Below are 7,172 nucleotides of genomic sequence, written 5' to 3'. Positions count from 1 at the left end.
ATTGTGTATGCATACTCCTTCCAAGGGTGTATTCAGATGCGTAAGTGTAAATTGTGTATGCAAACTCCTTCCAGGGGTATATTCAGATGCGTAAGTGTAAATTGTGTATGCATACTCCTTCCAAGGGTGTATTCAGATGCATAAGTGTAAATTGTGTATGCATACTCCTTGCAGGGGTGTATTCAGATGCGTATGTGTAAATTGTGTATGCATACTCCTTCCAGGGGTGTATTCAGATGCGTAAGTGTAAAATGTGTATGCATACTCCTTCCAGGGGTGTATTCAGATGCGTAAGTGTAAATTGTGTATGCATACTCCTTCCAGGGGTGTATTCAGATGCGTAAGTGTAAATTGTGTATGCATACTCCTTCCAGGGGTGTATTCAGATGCGTATGTGTAAATTGTGTGTGCATACTCCTTCATGGGGTGTATTCAGATGCGTAAGAGTAAATTTAGTATGCATACTCCTTCCATGGGTGTATTCAGATGCGTAAGTGTAAATTGTGTATGCATACTCCTTCCAGGGGTGTATTCAGATGCGTAAGTGTAAATTGTGTATGCATACTCCTTCCAGGGGTGTATTCAGATGCGTAAGTGTAAATTGTGTATGCATACTCCTACCTGGGGTGTATTCAGATGCGTAAATGTAAATTATGTTTGCATACTCCTCCCAGGGGTGTATTCAGATGCGTAAGTGTAAATTGTGTATGCATACTCCTGCCAGGGATGTATTCAGATGCGTATGTGTAAATTGTGTATGCATACTCCTTCCAGGGGTGTATTCAGATGCGTAAGTGTAAATTGTGTATGCATACTCCTTCCAGGGGTGTATTCAGATGCGTAAGTGTAAATTGTGTATGCATACTCCTTCCAAGGGTGTATTCAGATGCGTAAGTGTAAATTGTGTATGCAACCTCCTTCCAGGTGTATATTCAGATGCGTAAGTGTAAATTGTGTATGCTTACTCCTTCCAAGGGTGTATTCAGATGCATAAGTGTAAATTGTGTATGCATACTCCCTGCAGGGGTGTATTCAGATGCGTATGTGTAAATTGTGTATGCATACTCCTTCCAGGGGTGTATTCAGATGCGTAAGTGTAAATTGTGTATGCATACTCCTTCCTGGGGTGTATTCAGATGCGTAAGTGTAAATTTAGGATGCATACTCCTCCCAGGGGTGTATTCAGATGCGTAAGTGTAAATTGTGTATGCATACTCCTTCCAGGGTGTATTCAGATGCGTAAGTGTAAATTGTGTATGCATACTCCTTCCAGGGGTGTATTCAGATGCGTAAGTGTAAATTGTGTATGCATACTCCTTCCTGGGGTGTATTCAGATGCGTAAATGTAAATTATGTATGCATACTCCTCCCAGTGGTGTATTCAGATGCGTAAGTGTAAATTGTGTATGCATACTCCTTCCAGGGATGTATTCAGATGCGTATGTGTAAATTGTGTATGCATTCTCCTTCCAGGGGTGTATTCAGATGCGTATGTGTAAATTCTGTATGCATACTCCTTCCAGGGGTGTATTCAGATGCGTAAGTGTAAATTGTGTAAGCATACTCCTTCCAGGGGTGTATTCAGATGCGTAAGTGTAAATTGTGTATGCATACTCCTTCCAAGGGTGTATTCAGATGCGTAAGTGTAAAATGTGTATGCAAACTCCTTCCAGGTGTATATTCAGATGCGTAAGTGTAAATTGTGTATGCATACTCCTTCCAGGGGTGTATTTAGATGCGTAAGTGTAAATTGTGTGTGCATACTCCTTGCAGGGGTGTATTCAGATGCGTATGTGTAAATTGTGTATGCATACTCCTTCCAGGGGTGTATTCAGATGCGTAAGTGTAAATTTAGTATGCATATTCCTTGTAGGGGTGTATTCAGATGCGTAAGTGTAAATTGTGTATGCGTACTCCTTCCAGGGGTGTATTCAGATGCGTAAGTGTAAATTGTGTATGCATACTCCTTCCAGGGGTGTATTCAGATGCGTAAGTGTAAATTGTGTATGCAAACTCCTTCTAGGGGCATATTCAGAAGCGTAAGTGTAAATTGTGTATGCATACTCCTTCCAAGGGTGTATTCAGATGCGTATGTGTAAATTGTGTATGCATACTCCTTCCAGGGGTGTATTCAGATGCATATGTGTAAATTGTGTATGCATAATCCTTCCAGGGGTGTATTCAGATGTGTAAGTGTAAATTTAGTATGCATACTCCTTCCAGGGGTGTATTCAGATGCGTAAGTGTAAATTGTGTATGCATACTCCTTCCAGGGGTGTATTCAGATGCGTAAGTGTAAATTGTGTATGCATACTCCTTCCAGGGGTGTATTCAGATGCGTAAGTGTAAATTGTGTATGCATACTCCTTCCTGGGGTGTATTCAGATGCGTAAATGTAAATTATGTATGCATACTCCTCCCAGGGGTGTATTCAGATGCGTAAGTGTAAATTGTGTATGCATACTCCTTCCAGGGATGTATTCAGATGCGTATGTGTAAATTGTGTATGCATACTCCTTCCAGGGGTGTATTCAGATGCGTATGTGTAAATTGTGTATGCATACTCCTTCCATGGGTGTATTCAGATGCGTAAGTGTAAATTGTGTATGCATACTCCTTCCAGGGGTGTATTCAGATGCGTAAGTGTAAATTGTGTATGCATACTCCTTCCAAGGGTGTATTCAGATGCGTAAGTGTAAAATGTGTATGCAAACTCCTTCCAGGTGTATATTCAGATGCGTAAGTGTAAATTGTGTATGCATACTCCTTCCAGGGGTGTATTTAGATGCGTAAGTGTAAATTGTGTGTGCATACTCCTTGCAGGGGTGTATTCAGATGCGTATGTGTAAATTGTGTATGCATACTCCTTCCAGGGGTGTATTCAGATGCGTAAGTGTAAATTTAGTATGCATACTCCTTCCAGGGGTGTATTCAGATGCGTAAGTGTAAATTGTGTATGCATACTCTTTCCAGGGGTGTATTCAGATGCGTAAGTGTAAATTGTGTATGCATACTCCTTCCAGGGGTGTATTCAGATGCGTAAGTGTAAATTGTGTTTGCATACTCCTTCCGGGGGTGTATTCAGATGCGTAAATGTAAATTATGTATGCATACTCCTCCCAGGGGTGTATTCAGATGCGTAAGTGTAAATTGTGTATGCATACTCCTTCCAGGGATGTATTCAGATGTGTATGTGTAAATTGTGTATGCATACTCCTTCCAGGGGTGTATTCAGATGCGTATGTGTAAATTGTGTATGCATACTCCTTCCAGGGGTGTATTCAGATGCGTAAGTGTAAATTGTGTATGCATACTCCTTCCGGGGGTGTATTCAGATGCGTAAGTGTAAATTGTGTATGCATACTCCTTCCAAGGGTGTATTCAGATGCGTAAGTGTAAATTGTGTATGCAAACTCCTTCCAGGGGTATATTCAGATGCGTAAGTGTAAATTGTGTATGCATACTCCTTCCAAGGGTGTATTCAGATGCATAAGTGTAAATTGTGTATGCATACTCCTTGCAGGGGTGTATTCAGATGCGTATGTGTAAATTGTGTATGCATACTCCTTCCAGGGGTGTATTCAGATGCGTAAGTGTAAATTGTGTATGCATACTCCTTCCAGGGGTGTATTCAGATGCGTAAGTGTAAATTGTGTATGCATACTCCTTCCAGGGGTGTATTCAGATGCGTAAGTGTAAATTGTGTATGCATACTCCTTCTAGGGGTGTATTCAGATGCGTATGTGTAAATTGTGTGTGCATACTCCTTCATGGGGTGTATTCAGATGCGTAAGAGTAAATTTAGTATGCATACTCCTTCCAGGGGTGTATTCAGATGCGTAAGTGTAAATTGTGTATGCATACTCCTTCCAGGGGTGTATTCAGATGCGTAAGTGTAAATTGTGTATGCATACTCCTTCCAGGGGTGTATTCAGATGCGTAAGTGTAAATTGTGTATGCATACTCCTTCCTGGGGTGTATTCAGATGCGTAAATGTAAATTATGTTTGCATACTCCTCCCTGGGGTGTATTCAGATGCGTAAGTGTAAATTGTGTATGCATACTCCTTCCAGGGATGTATTCAGATGCGTATGTGTAAATTGTGTATGCATACTCCTTCCAGGGGTGTATTCAGATGCGTATGTGTAAATTGTGTATGCATACTCCTTCCAGGGGTGTATTCAGATGCGTAAGTGTAAATTGTGTATGCATACTCCTTCCAGGGGTGTATTCAGATGCGTAAGTGTAAATTGTGTATGCATACTCCTTCCAAGGGTGTATTCAGATGCGTAAGTGTAAATTGTGTATGCAACCTCCTTCCAGGTGTATATTCAGATGCGTAAGTGTAAATTGTGTATGCTTACTCCTTCCAAGGGTGTATTCAGATGCATAAGTGTAAATTGTGTATGCATACTCCCTGCAGGGGTGTATTCAGATGCGTATGTGTAAATTGTGTATGCATACTCCTTCCAGGGGTGTATTCAGATGCGTAAGTGTAAATTGTGTATGCATACTCCTTCCTGGGGTGTATTCAGATGCGTAAGTGTAAATTTAGGATGCATACTCCTCCCAGGGGTGTATTCAGATGCGTAAGTGTAAATTGTGTATGCATACTCCTTCCAGGGTGTATTCAGATGCGTAAATGTAAATTGTGTATGCATACTCCTTCCAGGGGTGTATTCAGATGCGTAAGTGTAAATTGTGTATGCATACTCCTTCCTGGGGTGTATTCAGATGCGTAAATGTAAATTATGTATGCATACTCCTCCCAGTGGTGTATTCAGATGCGTAAGTGTAAATTGTGTATGCATACTCCTTCCAGGGATGTATTCAGATGCGTATGTGTAAATTGTGTATGCATTCTCCTTCCAGGGGTGTATTCAGATGCGTATGTGTAAATTGTGTATGCATACTCCTTCCAGGGGTGTATTCAGATGCGTAAGTGTAAATTGTGTAAGCATACTCCTTCCAGGGGTGTATTCAGATGCGTAAGTGTAAATTATGTATGCATACTCCTTCCAAGGGTGTATTCAGATGCGTAAGTGTAAATTGTGTATGCAAACTCCTTCCAGGGGTATATTCAGATGCGTAAGTGTAAATTGTGTATGCATACTCCTTCCAAGGGTGTATTCAGATGCATAAGTGTAAATTGTGTATGCATACTCCTTGCAGGGGTGTATTCAGATGAGTATGTGTAAATTGTGTATGCATACTCCTTCCAGGGGTGTATTCAGATGCGTAAGTGTAAATTGTGTATGCATACTCCTTCCAGGGGTGTATTCAGATGCGTATGTGTAAATTGTGTATGCATACTCCTTCCAGGGGTGTATTCAGATGCGTAAGTGTAAATTGTGTATGCATACTCCTTCCAGGGGTGTATTCAGATGCGTAAGTGTAAATTGTGTATGCAAACTCCTTCCAGGGGTATATTCAGATGCGTAAGTGTAAATTGTGTATGCATACTCCTTCCAAGGGTGTATTCAGATGCATAAGTGTAAATTGTGTATGCATACTCCTTCCAGGGGTGTATTCAGATGCGTAAGTGTAAATTGTGTATGCATACTCCTTCCAGGGGTGTATTCAGATGCGTAAGTGTAAATTGTGTATGCATACTCCTTCCAGGGGTGTATTCAGATGCGTAAGTGTAAATTGTGTATGCATACTCCTTCCAGGGGTGTATTCAGATGCGTAAGTGTAAATTGTGTATGCATACTCCTTCCAGGGGTGTATTCAGATGCGTAAGTGTAAATTGTGTATGCAAACTCCTTCCAGGGGTATATTCAGATGCGTAAGTGTAAATTGTGTATGTATACTCCTTCCAAGGGTGTATTCAGATGCATAAGTGTAAATTGTGTATGCATACTCCTTCCAGGGGTGTATTCAGATGCGTAAGTGTAAATTGTGTATGCATACTCCTTACAGGGGTGTATTCAGATGCGTAAGTGTAAATTGTGTATGCATACTCCTTACAGGGGTGTATTCAGATGCGTAAGTGTACGATGTGTATGCATACTCCTTCCAGGGGTGTATTAAGATGCGTAAGTGTAAATTGTGTATGCATACTCCTTCCAGGGGTGTTTTCAGATGCGTAAGTGTAAATTGTGTATGCATACTCTTCCAGGGGTGTATTCAGATGCGTAAGTGTAAATTGTGTATGCATACTCCTTCCAGGGGTGTATTCAGATGCGTAAGTGTAAATTGTGTATGCATACTCCTTCCAGGGGTGTATTCAGATGCGTAAGTGTAAATTGTGTATGCATACTCCTTCCTGGGGTGTATTCAGATGCGTAAATGTAAATTATGTATGCATACTCCTCCCAGGGGTGTATTCAGATGCGTAAGTGTAAATTGTGTATGCATACTCCTTCCAGGGGTGTATTCAGATGCGTATGTGTAAATTGTGTATGCATACTCCTTCCAGGGGTGTATTCAGATGCGTATGTGTAAATTATGTGTGCATACTCCTTCCAGGGGTGTATTCAGATGCGTATCTGTAAATTATGTATGCATACTCCTTCCAGGACTGTATTCAGAGGTGTATGTATAAAGTGTGTATGCATACTCCTTTCAGGTTTTGACAAGAGTGCGCCCGCAAGCCACACGTGAAATGTTACTCACAGCTAACGTTGAGGGCGGCACGCGTAAGACTCACTTAAGCTGCGTCCTTCGCATGTATGTGTTCCATAACGACAGAAGGATATTTCATCGAAGAACTTCCAAAATTTTGATATAGAGCAATATATTATTCCTGCAATGAGTAAAATCTGTTTTATTTCAGCTAATATAAAGCAACGTATCACGAAAACAATATATCAATTAATATAGCCAGCGTGCATTGATTTACGACCACGTGTGCAAAACATGATTTTAATCCATGTATTGTACAAAGCAAAATAGAATGGGTCACGTGACCTGATTCATTAACGCATGGCGTCGATATTAATTACTGTTTTACATAAAATAAACAAAAAAAAAATTGTGACAAGTTAGTGCGGTCCGGTTAATTATTGATCAGTGTAATACGTCTACATCACTGACATGTGATTCTACTCAGTGTGATATATGAAAATATTGTAGCATAAATATTCATATGGACATCATCTCTTTCTTTTGGAATAATTTTGTGAAATTGTTTAATATATAACACGACACTGCCATCGCCATCGATTCTA

This window comes from Saccoglossus kowalevskii, chromosome 5, assembly GCF_978046115.1.
Source record: "Saccoglossus kowalevskii chromosome 5, keSacKowa6.1, whole genome shotgun sequence".
In the NCBI taxonomy this organism is placed as follows: Eukaryota; Metazoa; Hemichordata; class Enteropneusta; family Harrimaniidae; genus Saccoglossus; species Saccoglossus kowalevskii.
Note: the sequence above shows the minus strand (reverse complement) of the source record.